We start from the raw sequence: 15,909 nt of genomic DNA, 5'->3' as shown, positions 1-15,909 counted from the left end.
TTCTCAAGTTTTTTGATTTGCATTTCCAATTCCTTGATCTCTGTCCTCCCTAATTTGTTAATATATGCACTCAGGGATATGAATTTTCCTCTAAGTACTGCCTTGGCTGCATCCCATAAGATTTGAAAGGATGTCTCGCCATTGTCATTTTCTTCAGCAAAATTATTAATAGTTTCTATGATTTCTTCTCTAACTATCCGATTTCGGAGTATCGTATTATTTAATTTCCAGTTAATTTTTGATTTGGCTCTCCATGTACCCTTACCAATCAATATTTATATTGTCTTGTGATCTGAAAAGGCTGCATTTAGTATTTCTGCTTTTCTGCATTTGAGTGCCATGTTTCTGTGACCTAGTATATGATCTATTTTTGTGAATGTGCCATGTGGTGCTGAAAAGAAGGTGTATTCCTTTTTGTCCCTATTTATTTTTCTCCATATGTCTATTAACTCTAATTTTTCTAAGATTTCATTCACCTCTTTTACCTCTTTCTTGTTTATTTTTTGGTTTGATTTATCTAAATTTGATAGTGGTTGGTTCAAGTCTCCCACTAATATGGTTTTACTGTCTATTTCCTCCTTCAATTCTCCTAGTTTCTCTATTAAAAATTTGGATGCTATACCATTTGGTGCATACATGTTGATTATTGATATTTCCTCATTGTCTATACTTCCTTTTAGCAGAATATATTTACCTTCCCTGTCCCTTTTGATCAGGTCTATTTGTACTTTGGCTTTGTCAGATATCATGATTGCAACTCCTGCCTTCTTTCTATCGGTTGAGGCCCAAAAGGTCTTACTCCAACCTTTAATTCTAACCTTGTGAGTGTCAACCCGTCTCATATGTGTTTCTTGAAGACAACATATGGTAAGGTTTTGGGTTCTAATCCACTCTGCTACTTGTCTACGTTTTATGGGTGAGTTCATCCCATTCACGTTCAAAGTTATGATTGTTATTTGTGGATTCGCTGGCATTTTGATATCTTCCCCTAGTTCTGACCTTTCTTCTTTAGCTTTCTTCTTTTGAACCAGTGATTTACTTTAGGTCAGTCCCCCTAGTCCCCTCCCTTGAGATGCTTCCCTTTCTATCCCCTCCCTTTTTATGCTCCCTTCCCCTCCCCCCTCTCCTTCCCTCCCTTTTTGTACTCCCTCCCCCCTCCCCCTCCTTGATTTTCCTTTCTTTCTTGCCCTAATGGATAAGATAGAATTCAGGATCCCACTGGATCTAGATGTTCTTCCTTCTCAGATTTGATTTCACTGAGAGTAAGGTTTAAGTAATTCCACTTCATGCTCTCTTACTCTCCTTCTCATATGAGAGTTCTTCCCCTCCCCTTCACATGTGTATCTTTATATGGGAAAGATTATTCTATTAAGTCCCCCCCATTTCTTGAAGTAAAACTTAGTATTATCGACGGTTCCCCCCCTCCCTTTTCCTTTCTTTGCCCCCACTTTCCCCAAATCTTCTTAATGCCCCAATCTTTCCCTATGCATGTTTCTTCTAACTACTCTTATGATGCTACAATTTTTGAGAGTTACACAAAACATTTCCCCCACATATTAATATATATAATTTGATGTAAATGTAGTCCTTATAGAAGAGAGTTTGACTTAAAGAAAAAGATAAGATTTATCTCCTATATATATAGTCAGTTTTGCTGGTTAGTTGATTCTTGGTTGGACACCCAGCTCTCTTGCCTTTCTAAATATTGTGTTCCATGCTTTGCGGTCTCTTAGTGTGTTAGCCGCTAAGTCATGTGTGATCCTTATGGGAGCCCCCTTATATCTGAAGCTCCTCTTCTTGGCTTCTTGTAGGATTTTCTCCTTTTCTTGGAAGCTCTTGAATTTGACAATTACATTCCTCGGGGTTGTCTTTTGGGGATTTAGTATAGAGGGTGTTCTATGAATCCTTTCTATTTCTATTTTGCCCCCTTGCTCCAGAATGTGGGGGAAATTTTCTTTTATAATCTCCTGTAGAATAATATCGAGTTAATTGTTTATCTCTGGTTTTTCTGGGAGACTAATAATTCGTAGGTTGTCTCTTCTCCCTCTGTTTTCCAGATCTGTGACCTTCTCAGTGAGATATTTTATGTTTTCTTCTAATTCATTAATTTTTTGGATTTGCTTTATTGATTCTTGCTGTTTTATGATCTCACTTTCTTTGAGTTGCTTAATTCTGGTCGTTAGGGACTGGTTTTGCTTTTCAGCTTTGTCTGCCCTTCTATTGGATGCTTCGAGCTCTTTTTCCAATTGAGTAGCCTTATCTGTCAGACTGCTGATCTCTTTCTCCCATTTTTCTTTCCAGGTTTCCATCTTTTGGATAAGTTCCAGTTTGAGATCTTCCAGAGCTTGTTGATAGTTTCCATTTTGGGAGGCATGTTCTGATTTTTTTTTTTGATTTCCTCCTCATTCTCTTCTTTTCTTTGGGTACTTCTACCATAAAAGTTTTCAATAGTCACCTTTTTCCCTTTCTTCCTGGAGGCTTGATTTTGGGCCATGTGAGCCATCCCTTTGGTGGTTTTATTCCCCTTTCCTTTTTGGTCTGGGGTCTGGGTGATATGGGCGGGTTTTCTGTGAATTTAGGTTGCCTCAGACTAGTTCTTCCCAGCCTCTGAGTTTTCTTAGAGCGCTGGGCCCCTGATCACAGCCACACTGCCCAGATGTTCAGCTCCGCCCAGATAATCAGCGCATGGTCCGCCCCTGGTGTTTAGCTCCACCCAGATGTTCAGCGCAACTGCCCCAAATACAGCTCCGCGGACCCCCGTGATCAGTGCCAGGTTCTCCCATGAAACCGCCCTGAGATGTTTTTTCCTGGAAGTCCCCAGATCCCAAGGACCCTGGAGTGCCTCCCCCCCCCCAGACAAAGACGTTCCCCACTCACTCGGTGTCCTGGTGAGCGCTCAGGTAGCTTACTCTGGTTTGGTGGGGGATGTGGGGGGGGGGAAGGCTGTCTCAGTTCATGTTTCTGTGCAAGCTTTTCTTCCTTCTTATTATAGTGTGGTAATGTTCAAAACCCACGTACCTTCGCCTCTGTGGGGTACTGGGGAGTCCTGTTCCACCAAAGGTGATTTTTATGCTCCTTTGATGTAGTCTATTTCGTTCGGTGCCAGGGAGAGGAAGCGTATGGCGTCTAGATTGCAGCCATGATTACCCGGAAGTCCTATACTGATAATTCTTAAATCTATTTGTCCAGCCCTGCCCTCACTCCTGACCTCTAGTCTTATTTCTCCAAATGCCTTTTAGTCATCTCTAATTGGATGTCCCATAGACATCTTTAAAAAAAATGTTTTGTTACCATTATCTTTATAATATTTTATAATTTTATATTTCATATAAACATTTTATAATATATAACATGACAGTGATATAATATGATTTATTATAAATATGTAATAAATTATAATTATAATAAATATGCTTATCCAAGAGAAACACATTTTCATGTTAACTATGTCCAAAAATATCTTATTCCTTCTTCTCCTCACAACCCTTTCCCCTCCCCAAGAAGGCATAGATATCTTAAATTCAACATTTTTAAAAACTACTTTTCTTCCTAGTTGTGTGACCCTGGGCAAGTCACTTAACGCCCATTACATGCCCCTTATCTCTTTTCTGCCTTAGAATCAATATATAGTGTTGATTCTAATATGGAAGATACGTAATATCAAAACAAAACAAAACAACCCAAACTCATTATTATCTCCCCCTCACCAACTTTCCTATCTTCCTATTTTCTTGATTACTCTTGAGAATACTACCATTTTCTCAGCCATCCAGATTCACTATCTAGGTGTCATCCTAAACTATCACTGCCTATATCCAATCAATTGCCATGTCTTGTCATTTCTAACTTTGTAACATCTTTCATATTGACCCCCTTCTCTCCTCTAATCTTTCCAGCATCCTAGTATAAGTCTTCCTTCTGATTGGCTTTCCTGACTCAAATCTTATTCTACTCCAAAGCATATTCCACTCAGCTGTCAAAGCCATCTTCCTAAAGTACAGTTCTAACCATGTTACCAATTTCCTCTCTACTTCCATTTGATAAACTTCAGTTGCTCCCTATTACTTTTAGTATATAAAATCCTTTGCTCAGATTTCAAAGTCCCTCATAACCTATCTACCCCTGATCTTTCCAATCTACTTATATCTTGTTCATCCACAGATACTCTTTAGATCAGTTATACTGATCTCTTTGCTATTCCCCCCATAAGATGCTCCATTTCCCAAATCTGAGCATTTTCATTGACTGTTTGCTTTTTTCCCTTATCTCTACCTTCTAGCTTCTCTAATTTTTGTTAAGTCCCAGCTAAAATTCTACCTTCTATAAGAAGCAGATGCTAGTCCCTTTGAGACTAGTGTCTTCCTTCTGTAGATTATCTTCAAATCATTTATTCTATATCTTGTTTGGACACAGCTACTTGATGTCTCCCCATTAGACTGTGAGATCCTTGAAAGTAGGGCCTGTTCTTTGTTCTTTGTATTCTCAGTTTTTATCACTGTGTCTAGCACATGGGAGGCACTTAATAAATATTTGACTGATTCAGGGATGCTAATATGTTAATAAGTGCAATTGAGTTAATGCATTAACAAATCCTATAATCCAATGAATTAACTTCCTAAGTAATATACATGAATTTTTATAGGAGTCTTCATTATAGAAGTAAATCCATTGGTGGCAATTTAAGGCACTTTGGCAGAGTAATAGGATATTTGGGGGATTGTGTTGAGATATATTAGCATTCTAGTGTCCATCAAAATATTTACCCTGACTTTCAAGTTCATCAAACTGGCTTCCATTTGAAAATAATATAATTTGGGTTTGCTATTTTTGTCTTTTGGGGAAGCTAGGTGGTATCTGGAAAGTCCCTACTTTCAAGGATTTAATTGTCTAATGGGAAGACACATAAACAAGATATAGAACAGATCATTTGAAGATAATCTATAGAGCACTAGGTATGGAGGCAAGAAAATTTGAGTCCAAATCTGATCCCAGACACTTACTTAGCTGCGTGACTCTGGGCGAATTACTTAACCTTAATTTGCCTCAGTTCTCCTTCTGTAGGATAAGGACATACTAGAGAAAAAAAAATGCATAGAGAAAGAAATAGTAACTTTCCTAAGAAATCACAATGGATAGAATCCAGGGAGTCATAAATAGTCAGAAATTCCTAACTGCCTGAACAATAAGAAATAATTGTTTTATCTTGGAAATAATTTTCTTGTTACCATTTTTGTCTTTTCCTTTAGTTTTATGAACATTATTTGTCAAGCAAAGGAGTACTTCTTTCCATTTTTGATACAATGGCTTCTAAGACTTTCATGATTAATCCATTGTATTTGGAATCCTTCCAACCCAATCCTTCTGACTCTTTAGATACACATCATTCCCAGAGAATCATTATAAACTTGTTGTCATGTATAATTGACATCCTCCTTTCCTTGCTGTGTACACACACCTCCTATTAATGATAATAAGAGTGATATATATGGATCAACCACAGGAAAGACTGCATTATTGGGAGACTAATAGCTGCCATTTATATTTGGTTGTCTTATTCAAAGTAGAACAATTTGACTGTTTTATTACCAATGATTACATTGTTATTCAAAAAGAAAAGGCAAGAGCCTTTTCTGTTAAATTTTGTCTAGAAACACCACCCCTACATCCCATTAATTTCTTAAGTCCTAGTAATTGCCAACTCAAGCCACAACCAGTGGAAAAACAGGCAGCATGGATAAGGAAAGAATAATGGATCCACAATTCAAAACCTACATTTGAATCCTAGCCCCAGCACTTATTAGCAATGTAACTTTGAGGAAATCACAACATTCAAATCTAGAAATTCTAGTTTAGATCTCTCGTTTTCCAAATTAGGAAATAATTCCAGAAGATGAAGTAGACAACCAAAGTCACACAGATACTTAGAAACAAAGCTAGGGCTTGAACTCAGATCTTCTGACCCAGTCCAAACTCATGAACTACTATTTATGTTCTAACTTCCGAACCTCAAAATACGATGTCAAGGATTGAATGAGTAAATGTATAAAATACTTTGTAAACCAGTAAACTGCTATCTTAGGGCAGCTAGGTGACATACCTGGAGTCAGGAAGACCTGAGTTCACATCCCACTTCAATTATTTAATTCTCTTTGCCTCAGTTTCTTCATCTATAAAATGAGTTGGAGAAGGAAATGGCAAACCACTCCAGTATCTTTGCCAAGAAAAGTCCAAATGGGGTCACAAACAGTCAGACATAACTAAACAACAACAACAAACAAAAATACTATTTAAAAAACTCAATTATTATTTGTTAATTGTAAATGATATTTTTCTTCATTTAAGAAATGCATTACTTCTAGTCTTTAAATAAATACATGGTAATAAATTTGTTTTTATTTTTCCAGATTTTTTTAATTACACAAATTTTTTTAGCATTCATTTTTAAAAATTTAGTCCTAATTCTCTCTTTCCCCCCTCTTTCCCTTATTGAAAAGGCAAACAATTTGATATAGGTTATGCATGTGCAGTCATGCAAAACATATTTCCATATTGATCATATTGTGAAAGAAAATACAGAACAAAAAAAAAGAAAAACAAGAAAAATAAAGTTAAAAGAAAAAGTATGCTTCAATTTGTGTTCATACTTCATCAGTTCTTACTCTGGAGGTAGACAGTATTATTTACCATAAGTCTTTTGTAATTATCTTAGATAATTTTATTGCTGAGAAAAGCTAAGTCATTCACAGTTGAGCATCCTTACAATTTGTTGTTACTATACATAATCTGTTCTTGATTCTACTTATTTCATTTTAGATCAGTTCATGTAAGTCTTTCTAGGTTTTTCTGAAAGCATCCTATAGATTTTTATTTGTATTTCTTTAATCAATAGTGATTTTGAACATTTTTTCATATGGCAATAAATGTTTTTTGGTTTCTTCATCTGAAAATTATTCATATCCTTCAGCCACTTTTCACTCTATTTCTTTCTTGAGTTTTTTTTGGGGGGGATGTGTAATATGTGTTTTCTTTCATGGACTGAAAAAAATGGAAACATGTATTGCATAATGGCACTTTTATAACCTATGTCAAATTTCTTACCATCTTGAGGAGCAGAAAAGGGAGGAAAGAAGGGACAAAGAGAATCAAAATCTCAAAATGTTAGAAAAAAAATTGTTTCTATGTGCAATTGAAAAAAAAATTTAATGTTTTAAACAAATATTTTACTTCTAATGACCAACACCTCTAATCTTTCTTCTTTTCTATCACTCCATCCTTCCTTTATCTTCCTCTCCTACTTCTCTGTAGGAAAGATGTTTCTATACCCAAATGAGTATGGATATTATTCCCTTTGTGATCCAATTTTGGTTAAAGTTCAAACAGTCTTCCACTCTAATCCCCACTCTCTGTTTTTCTTTACACTGTAAAAGTTCTTTTGTCCGTCTTTTATTGAGATGATTCATTCCCTTCTACCTATCCCTTTCTTTCTCTTAATTAAACCTTACTTTTCATCCCTTAATTTTATTTTTGGATATCATCCCATCATGGCCAACTCGCACCTGTGCCATCTATTTATATATACTCCTTCTAATTGCTCTAATAATAATAAAGCTCTTAAGAAGTTATAAGTATCATCTTCCCATTTATGAATGTAGACAATTTAACCATATAAATTCCTTATGATTTCTTTTTCATGTTGATCTTTTAAAGCTTCTCTAGTCTTATATTTGAAAGTTAAATTTTCTATTCAGCTCTGGTCTATTCCTCAGGAATTCTTATAAGTTCTCTATTTCATTAAATATCCAATTACCATCCCACCCCCCGAAGGATTATATTCATTTTTGCTGGGTAAGTGATTATTGGTTGTAATCTTAGCTCCTTTGTCCTCTGGAACATTATGTTCTAGTGGTTCAATTCTTTAATGCAGTAGCTACTCAATCTTGTGCTATCCTGAATATGACTCCACAATATTTGAATGTTTCTTTCTGACTCCTTGAAATATTTTTCCCTTTCACCTGAGAACTCTGGGATTTGGCCATAAAATTCCTTGGAGTTTTCTTTTTGTGATCTCTTTTAGGAAGTATTTTGTGGATTCTTTCCATTTCTATTATATATATAAAAGAAGTGATGGGTTAGGGGTTTAGGGGAAGGACTTATTATTAATTATCAGCCCTCTGCCACCATGGGTGGGTCATTTAATCCATCTGACCTTCAGTTTCTTTAGTTGTAAAAATGAAGACATTGGATCAAATGTTCCTTCCACTCTAAATCCATGATCCTGGAACTACTTCCCTATTTCTATTTATCTCTAGCATATATAGTAGCTGCTTTAAGCTTACTTTATTGAATGACTTGAATTGAATTCATATATGGCCATCTAATTGGGAACATTAAACATGGACATGTAAAATAATTTTTAAATGTTATCACAATACTAATATTAAATGTTAGTATAACAGAATGTCAAATTAGGCTAAACAAATAATTAGAAAATGACTTCCCTAATACATTTATTGTCCTATTTATGTAATTTCTATAAGAATAATGGAGGGTGTCAAGATGAGTAGACTCATCAATAAAATCTTCTTGGAGTATATCTGATTTGAATTGGTCTTGTAGGAAAAGAAGGTTTTATGCAGGTATAGATGGGACAAGTGCATTCTGCAATGGAGTAGAAGGAGAATCACAAATAAGACCAGTTCTTTCCAGGAATGATTATCCTTCTTTTCTACTCTTTTTGTCTCCTCTCTGTGATCTTACTATCACGGTCAGATGTTTCTCACCAAAGTGTTCAACAAATAAATACATGTTGGCCTCATTGTAAAGATATCTTGCTGGTAGAAGGAGGGAAACAACAGGAAAAAGACTAAAGGAATAGCTAAATCTCACTCCTAATTAAAACAGCAATTACATTTTTAACAGGATTTCACCTCCCCTTAAAGGAAGATCCTAAAGAAATGGTTTCAATCTTCTGATTCTGTCTCTCTGATATATGAATAGGTTAGACAAAAGCGAACCCACATTTTACTAAAACTTCTCAAAGGTCTAAATGTAAAATATAGTGTCCTTCTTTCACTTTCTAATAGCTTCTCCTTTCACCTCTCTGAAATTTATGACATCTGGATATTACTCCTAAAGGGTCTTTTTTCCCTCTTTTAGTTTCACCAACACCACAGCTCCTGATTCTCTCCTTTCTTCTAAAATCCTCTATCCAACAAACAAAGCCTTCAGCAACTCAGTGTCATCATATTTTTCTAGTCTTATCCTGGATTTCATTAACCCATATTCAGATCTAGCTTCTGATACTTGTTCCTTGTATGAGCATGGGTACATCATTTAGTTTCCCTGAGCCTCAGTTTCCTTACCTCTAAAATGAGGGATTTGAACTCAATAGCATTTTAGGTCTCTTCCAGTTCTCAACTTGTGGTCCTGTGATTTTCCTCAATGAACTCTATACCCCACTCAAATTAGACAATTGCTCTTTCCTAACACTGTGTTCTTATGCTTTTGCACTTCTCAGGCCATGCCTTATCCCTGAAATGCTCTCTGTCTGCCCATCTTTTTCTATTTCATTCTTATCTGTTTTTTTTTTTTTAGATTTTTCATCTTTCTTATATCACCTTCATTTTTAAATGCATCACTCTACCCTCTCCTACCCAATGAACAATCTGCTTATTGAAATAAAGAACAGAAAAGAAAAATGAGCAGTTCAACAAAATTGCCAATAATCTAACTGATTTTGACATTCTGTGCAAAATTCTATGTCTATAGTCCCCTACCTGTGAAAGAAAGTGGTTTGCACGCGTATGATGTGAAGATAGGGCTTAAACCAAGGTCTTCTTGACACTGAGGCCAATCTTCCATACATTATTCTATGCCTTTTTTTAGCACAGTTTGTACTCTATTTCTGGAGCATAATATTATATATAATTGTGCATTATATGTAATTATATGTTATGTGTTCTGAAAGTAGTTTCTCAAACTCAGCTGATAAGCTGGGTCCCCAGAGGGCAGCTACTACTTCTTCCTTAAGAGTTCTAGTGGAGGTGGGGGTGGGGGTGGGAGCTGGGGAATGGCTTAGTGGCTCAATGGCTAGATAGCCAGGCCTGGAGAGAAGGGAGGTCCTGACCAGACACTTCCTAGCTGTGTGACCCTGGGCAAGTACCTTAACCCCAATTTCATAGCCCTTACCACTCTTCAGGTTCAGAACTAATACACAATTTAGATTCTAAGGTGGAAGGTCAAGTTTTTTTTAATGCGTATTGTGAAATTATAAAGAATAAGTTTGATCTATAAGAAGATTCATGAATCACATTCCTCCCCCTCCTCCTTTGCAGATATTGATATCCACAAATATGGGAAATTGCACATGATGTAATATTTTTCCAATATATTAATTAATTTTTCTGATTTTTTCTATCTTTATTGCTCTTTCTTAAAAAAAAAAATTTAATTTGAGTTGTAAGAAATGGTTTTCTGGCCAGGGGCTTAAAAAAAGAGTTCTGGACTTCCAGTCAAGATGGTGGCTTAGAGAAAGCTAAAGTTCAGATCTCCTGAAACCCTTCCTTACTGATCTCAAACCGAATGCTCCTAAGGCACCAAAATTCAAAACGATCAACAGCATAGACCCCAGGAATCCTCCTCCTGGAACTGGATCAAAAGATACGCCCCCCCCCAAAAGCCACAACCCAAGATCACTTGGACCTAAGGGGTAGGCAGAAGGAAGGTCCCAGGTCCCATCCCCCCCAACCCAGAGCGCTGAGTCGGAGGCAGCAGCCAGAACTTAAGAGCCAGCAAAAGGATCCCAAGGCCGGCAATTCTGAAGGTCGCTTCCTGAAAACAACCTGACCCAGTCGAGGGGGCACCCAGACAGTAGGGAAACAGAGAGACATGGGAGCTTATAACCCCCTGGCTGGATCCCTCCATCCGAGTCTCAGGTCCCTGCCTCAGGGCACACTCAATTCAACCCAGGGAAAGCTAATCTTCTTATCAGGAGCCCTCGCCCAGAGATCCAGGAAGCCGCGGCCCCTCCCCCTCAGAGAACAGGGACTTCAGAAACAACAGTAACCCTCAGGGCTGGCAAAAGGACCCCAGGACTGGCTATTCTGAAGGCTGCTTCCTGAAAACAACCTAACCCAGTCGAGGGGGCACCCAGACAGCAGGGAAACAGAGAGAGAGGGGGGAGCTTGTAACCCCCTGGCTGGATTCTTCCATCCGAGTCTCAGGGACGTCCCTGCCTCAAGGCAAATTCAGTTCAATCCAAGGAAAGCTAATCTTAATCAAGAGCCCTCAGAGCTCTGGGAAACCAGGGCCCCTTCCCCTCAGAGAGCAGGCTCATCTGGCTGGCTAAGGCACAGAAACAAGGGCCAAGCCAGGCTTAGAGCGTTGAAGTAAGGCAACGGAGAAACATTGGGAGGGAATCAAGGAGAGCAGTAACAGGGACACAACAGCAATTCCTAGCTTCCCCGGGAAGACAGAACAACAACTTCATAGAAAGGACAATCTGTCTGGGGCTAAAACCTCTGAATGCCAGACAGATAAGAAAAGATAATCCTCCCCACTCAGATACAGATGACAAACTACACTGAAGCACAAATGTCCCCAAATTCCAAAAAAAACAAGAGGAAGGGGGAAACTTTGGATACATTTTAAGGAGCAAAAATACAAAACACAGAGGAGAAAGAAGAGGAAACACAAGCAAATGCTCTGAAGCCTTCCAGAGGAGATGGAGACTCTCCACAAACCCATGAAAAATTTGAATCAGAAATGATCAAAAAGATGGAGGCCTTCTGGGAGGAAAAGTGGGAAATAATGCAAAAAAATTCACGCATCTACAAAACCAGTTTGACCAAACTGAAAAGGAAAACCAGGCCTTAAAACAAGAACTAATAAAGCAAAAACAAAAGACCAAGAAATTAGAAGAGAACATAAAATATCTCACTGACAACGTGACAGATTTGGAAAATAGAGGGAGAAGAGATAATTTAAGAATAATTGGACTTCCAGAAAAGCCAGAAATAAACACCAAACTCGACATCGTAATACAAGATATAATTAAAGAAAATTGCCCAGAGATTCTAGAACAAGGGGGCAATACAGCCACTGATAGAGCTCACAGAACACCCTCTACAATAAACCCCCAAAAGACAACTCCCAGGAATGTAATTGCCAAATTCCAAAGCTATCAAACAAAAGAAAAAATCCTACAGGAAGCCAGAAAAAGACAATTTAGATATAAAGGAATGCCAATCAGGGTCACACAAGACCTTGCAAGTTCTACTCTGAATGATCGTAAGGCATGGAACATGATCTTCAGAAAGTCAAGAGAGCTAGGTCTTCAAACAAGAATCAGCTATCCAGCAAAACTGACTATATACTTCCAAGGGAAAGTATGGGAATTCAACAAAATAGAGGATTTCCAAGTTTTTGCAATGAAAAGACCAGAGCTCTGTGGAAAGTTTGATATTGAAAATCAAAGAGCATGGAATACCTGAAAAGGTAAATATTAAGGAAAGGGAAAAGGAGAAAAATCTTATCTTCTTCTTTTACTCAAACTCTCTTCTATAAGGACTACATTTATATCAATCTATGTATACTAACATGTGGGGAAAATGTAATGTGTAAATAGGGGGAAAAGAAAGACCAAATAGAATAATCTTTCTCACACAAAGATTCACATGGGAAGGGGAGGGAAAGAAAACTCTTATAAGAAGGAGAGGAAGAGTTTTTACTTAAACCTTAATCTCAGGGAAATCAACTCTGAGAGGGAAGAACATCCAGATCCATTGGGATCTTGAATCTATCTCACCCAATAAGGGTAGGGAGAAGGGAAAACCAAGGGGGGGAGGAGGAGGGGGAAAACAAAAGGGGAGGGACTAAAAAGGGAAACATATCAAGGGAGGGGATAAGGGGGACAGATTTAAAGTAAATCACTGGACTAAAAGGTAGAGCCGAAGAAAAAAAGATTAGAGTTAGGGAAGGTTATCAAAATGCCAGGGAGTCCACAAATGACAGTCATAACTTTGAACGTGAATGGGATGAACTCACCCATAAAACGTAGACGAATAGCAGAATGGATTAGAATCCAAAACCCTACCATATGTTGTCTTCAAGAAATACACATGAGATGGGTTGACACCCACAAGGTCAGAATTAAAGGATGGAGTAAGACCTTCTGGGCCTTGTGACAAGGAAATCACTTTTAAAAGACTGATATATATTAATTTAAGGTCGCCAAGGAATTCAGCTATGTAATTCCTAAATGAAAACTCAAGTCAGCCGTCAACCTTTTATGGAGTTTTAATTACAAACAGGAGGAAGAAAAGAATTAGAGATAGAGAGATAGAGGGAGAGAGAAAGGGGAGAGAAGGGAATAGGGCTTAAATACCCCTTCTGTTTAGGCTGGGCCAAAAGGCCCAAGCCCTTAGATAGCTGGGGCAATGAAAGGAGATCAGTCCCTATTACTCACGTGACCAAAAATGGAGAAACAGTCTCTGGGGCCCCTACCTTCAGCTTCCTTCAGCGCAAGCTTCTCAGAGCACACCGCAACCACTCCGACAAACTCCTCCAACCCCCTCCAGTCTTCAGAGCCCCCTATCCTTAAGGAAAACATCCAAGTTCCCTCCCCTCAGTCCTCACATCTACCAATCACCTGTCCATCAACTTCCCTGTGCCAATGGAGGCTCTAGCTTAACCAAGGACCGCCCAGAGGCTTTGCACATGTCTGTTGAAGGTCATATTTTCAAATAATTAAATCTTTGATCCTTTGCTACAGCCCTTTCTAAATCCTGTTAACCTGAGTAGGGTAGAGATTGGAATAATTAAATTTTGATCTAGGCTGCAGCCCTTACTCAATCCTGTTAGGACTGAATAGGGTAGAGATTGATTCCAAGTATCTCCATTGTATCAATTCTAAAATCAATCATGACTCAAAGAAATTCCTGTTCTATGCTTAAGCATAGGTCAAAGCCCTTTCCATTGTTCAGCAAAAGGTTTCTGTCCTAAAGTAATCTTAAGAAGGGAGGAAGAGGAACCTCCCATGCCAATGGGGTTCACATTCCAATAGGCAAGACCCACTATCAATAGGAAATTTTTCAAGTATGAAATTTCCCAATGGTGAAATTTCCAACATTTATAAGTCTAAGGAATTTTAGGGTTTACAGCCTCAACTGACAGAAAGAAGGCAGGAGTGGTAATCATGATATCTGATAAAGCCAAAGCAAAAATAGACCTGATCAAAAGGGATAGGGAAGGTAATTATATTTTGTTAAAAGGGATTTTAGATAATGAGGAAATATCACTAATCAACATGTATGCACCAAATAATATAGCACCCAAATTTCTAATGGAGAAACTAGTAGAATTGAAGGAAGAAATGGACAGTAAAACCATATTAGTGGGAGACTTAAACCAACCATTATCAAATTTAGATAAATCAAATCAAAAAATAAATAAGAAAGAGGTAAAAGAAGTGAATGAAATCTTGGAAAAATTAGAATTAATAGACATATGGAGAAAAATAAATAGGGATAAAAAGGAATACACCTTTTTCTCAGCACCACATGGCACATTCACAAAAATTGACCATATATTAGGTCACAGAAACATAGCACACAAATGCAGAAAAGCAGAAATTATAAATGCAGTCTTCTCAGATCACAAGGCAATAAAAATAATGATCAGTAATGGTACATGGAAAACCAAATAAAAAACTAACTGGAAATTAAATAATATGATACTCCAAAATCGTTTAGTTAAAGAAGAAATCATAGAAACAATTAATAATTTCATCGAGGAAAATGACAATGGCGAGACATCCTATCAAACCTTTTGGGATGCAGCCAAAGCGGTAATCAGAGGTAAATTCATATCCCTGAGTGCTTATATTAACAAACTAGGGAGAGCAGAGATCAATCAATTGGAAATGCAAATATAAAAACTCAAAAGCGATCAAATTAAAAACCCCCAGCAGAAAACCAAACTAGAAATCCTAAAAATTAAGGGAGAAATTAATAAAATTGAAAGTGACAGAACTAATGAGCTCATAAATAAGACTAGAAGCTGGTACTTTGAAAAAACAAATAAAATAGACAAAGTACTGGTCAATCTAATTAAAAAAATGAAAGAAGAAAAGCAAATTAACAGCATCAAGGATGAAAAGGGGGACAGCACCTCCGAGGAAGAGAAAATTAAGGCAATCATTAAAAATTATTTTGCCCAATTATATGGCAATAAATACACCAATTTAGGTGATATGGATGAATATATACAAAAATACAAACTGCCTAGACTAACAGAAGAAGAAATAGAATTCTTAAATAATTCCATATCAGAAAATGAAATCCAACAAGCCATCAAAGAACTCCCTAAGAAAAAATCCCCAGGGCCTGATGGATTCACCAATGAATTCTATCAAACATTCAGAGAACAGTTAATCCCAATACCATACAAACATTTTGACATAATAAGCAAAGAGGGAATTCTACCAAACTCCTTTTATGACACAAACATGGTACTGATTCCAAAACCAGGCAGGTCAAAAACAGAGAAAGAAAACTATAGACCAATCTCCCTAATGAATATAGATGCAAAAATCTTAAATAGGATACTAGCAAAAAGACGCCAGCAAGTGATCAGAAGAGTCATCCACCATGATCAAGTAGGATTTATCCCAGGGATGCAGGGCTGGTTCAATATTAGGAAAACCATCCACATAATTGACCACATCAACAATCAAACCAACAAGAATCACATGATTATCTTAATAGACGCAGAAAAAGCCTTTGATAAAATACAACACCCATTCCTACTAAAAACACTAGAAAGCATAGGAATAGAAGGGTCATTCCTAAAAATAATAAACAGTATATATCTAAAACCATCAGCTAATATCATCTGCAATAGGGATAAACT

General features: G+C 37.3%; 1 protein-coding gene across 2 annotated transcripts in view; it reads left to right on the top strand.

Moving 5' to 3' along the window:
* The window catches only part of ADTRP (androgen dependent TFPI regulating protein), a 153,922-nt gene that overhangs the window by 54,599 nt on the left and 83,414 nt on the right, over positions 1-15,909 (top strand). The window lies entirely within an intron of this gene.

Source organism: Monodelphis domestica, chromosome 3 (genome assembly GCF_027887165.1).
Source record: "Monodelphis domestica isolate mMonDom1 chromosome 3, mMonDom1.pri, whole genome shotgun sequence".
NCBI classification, from domain to species: Eukaryota; Metazoa; Chordata; class Mammalia; order Didelphimorphia; family Didelphidae; genus Monodelphis; species Monodelphis domestica.
Note: the sequence above shows the minus strand (reverse complement) of the source record. Positions and strands in the feature narration are given on the sequence as shown.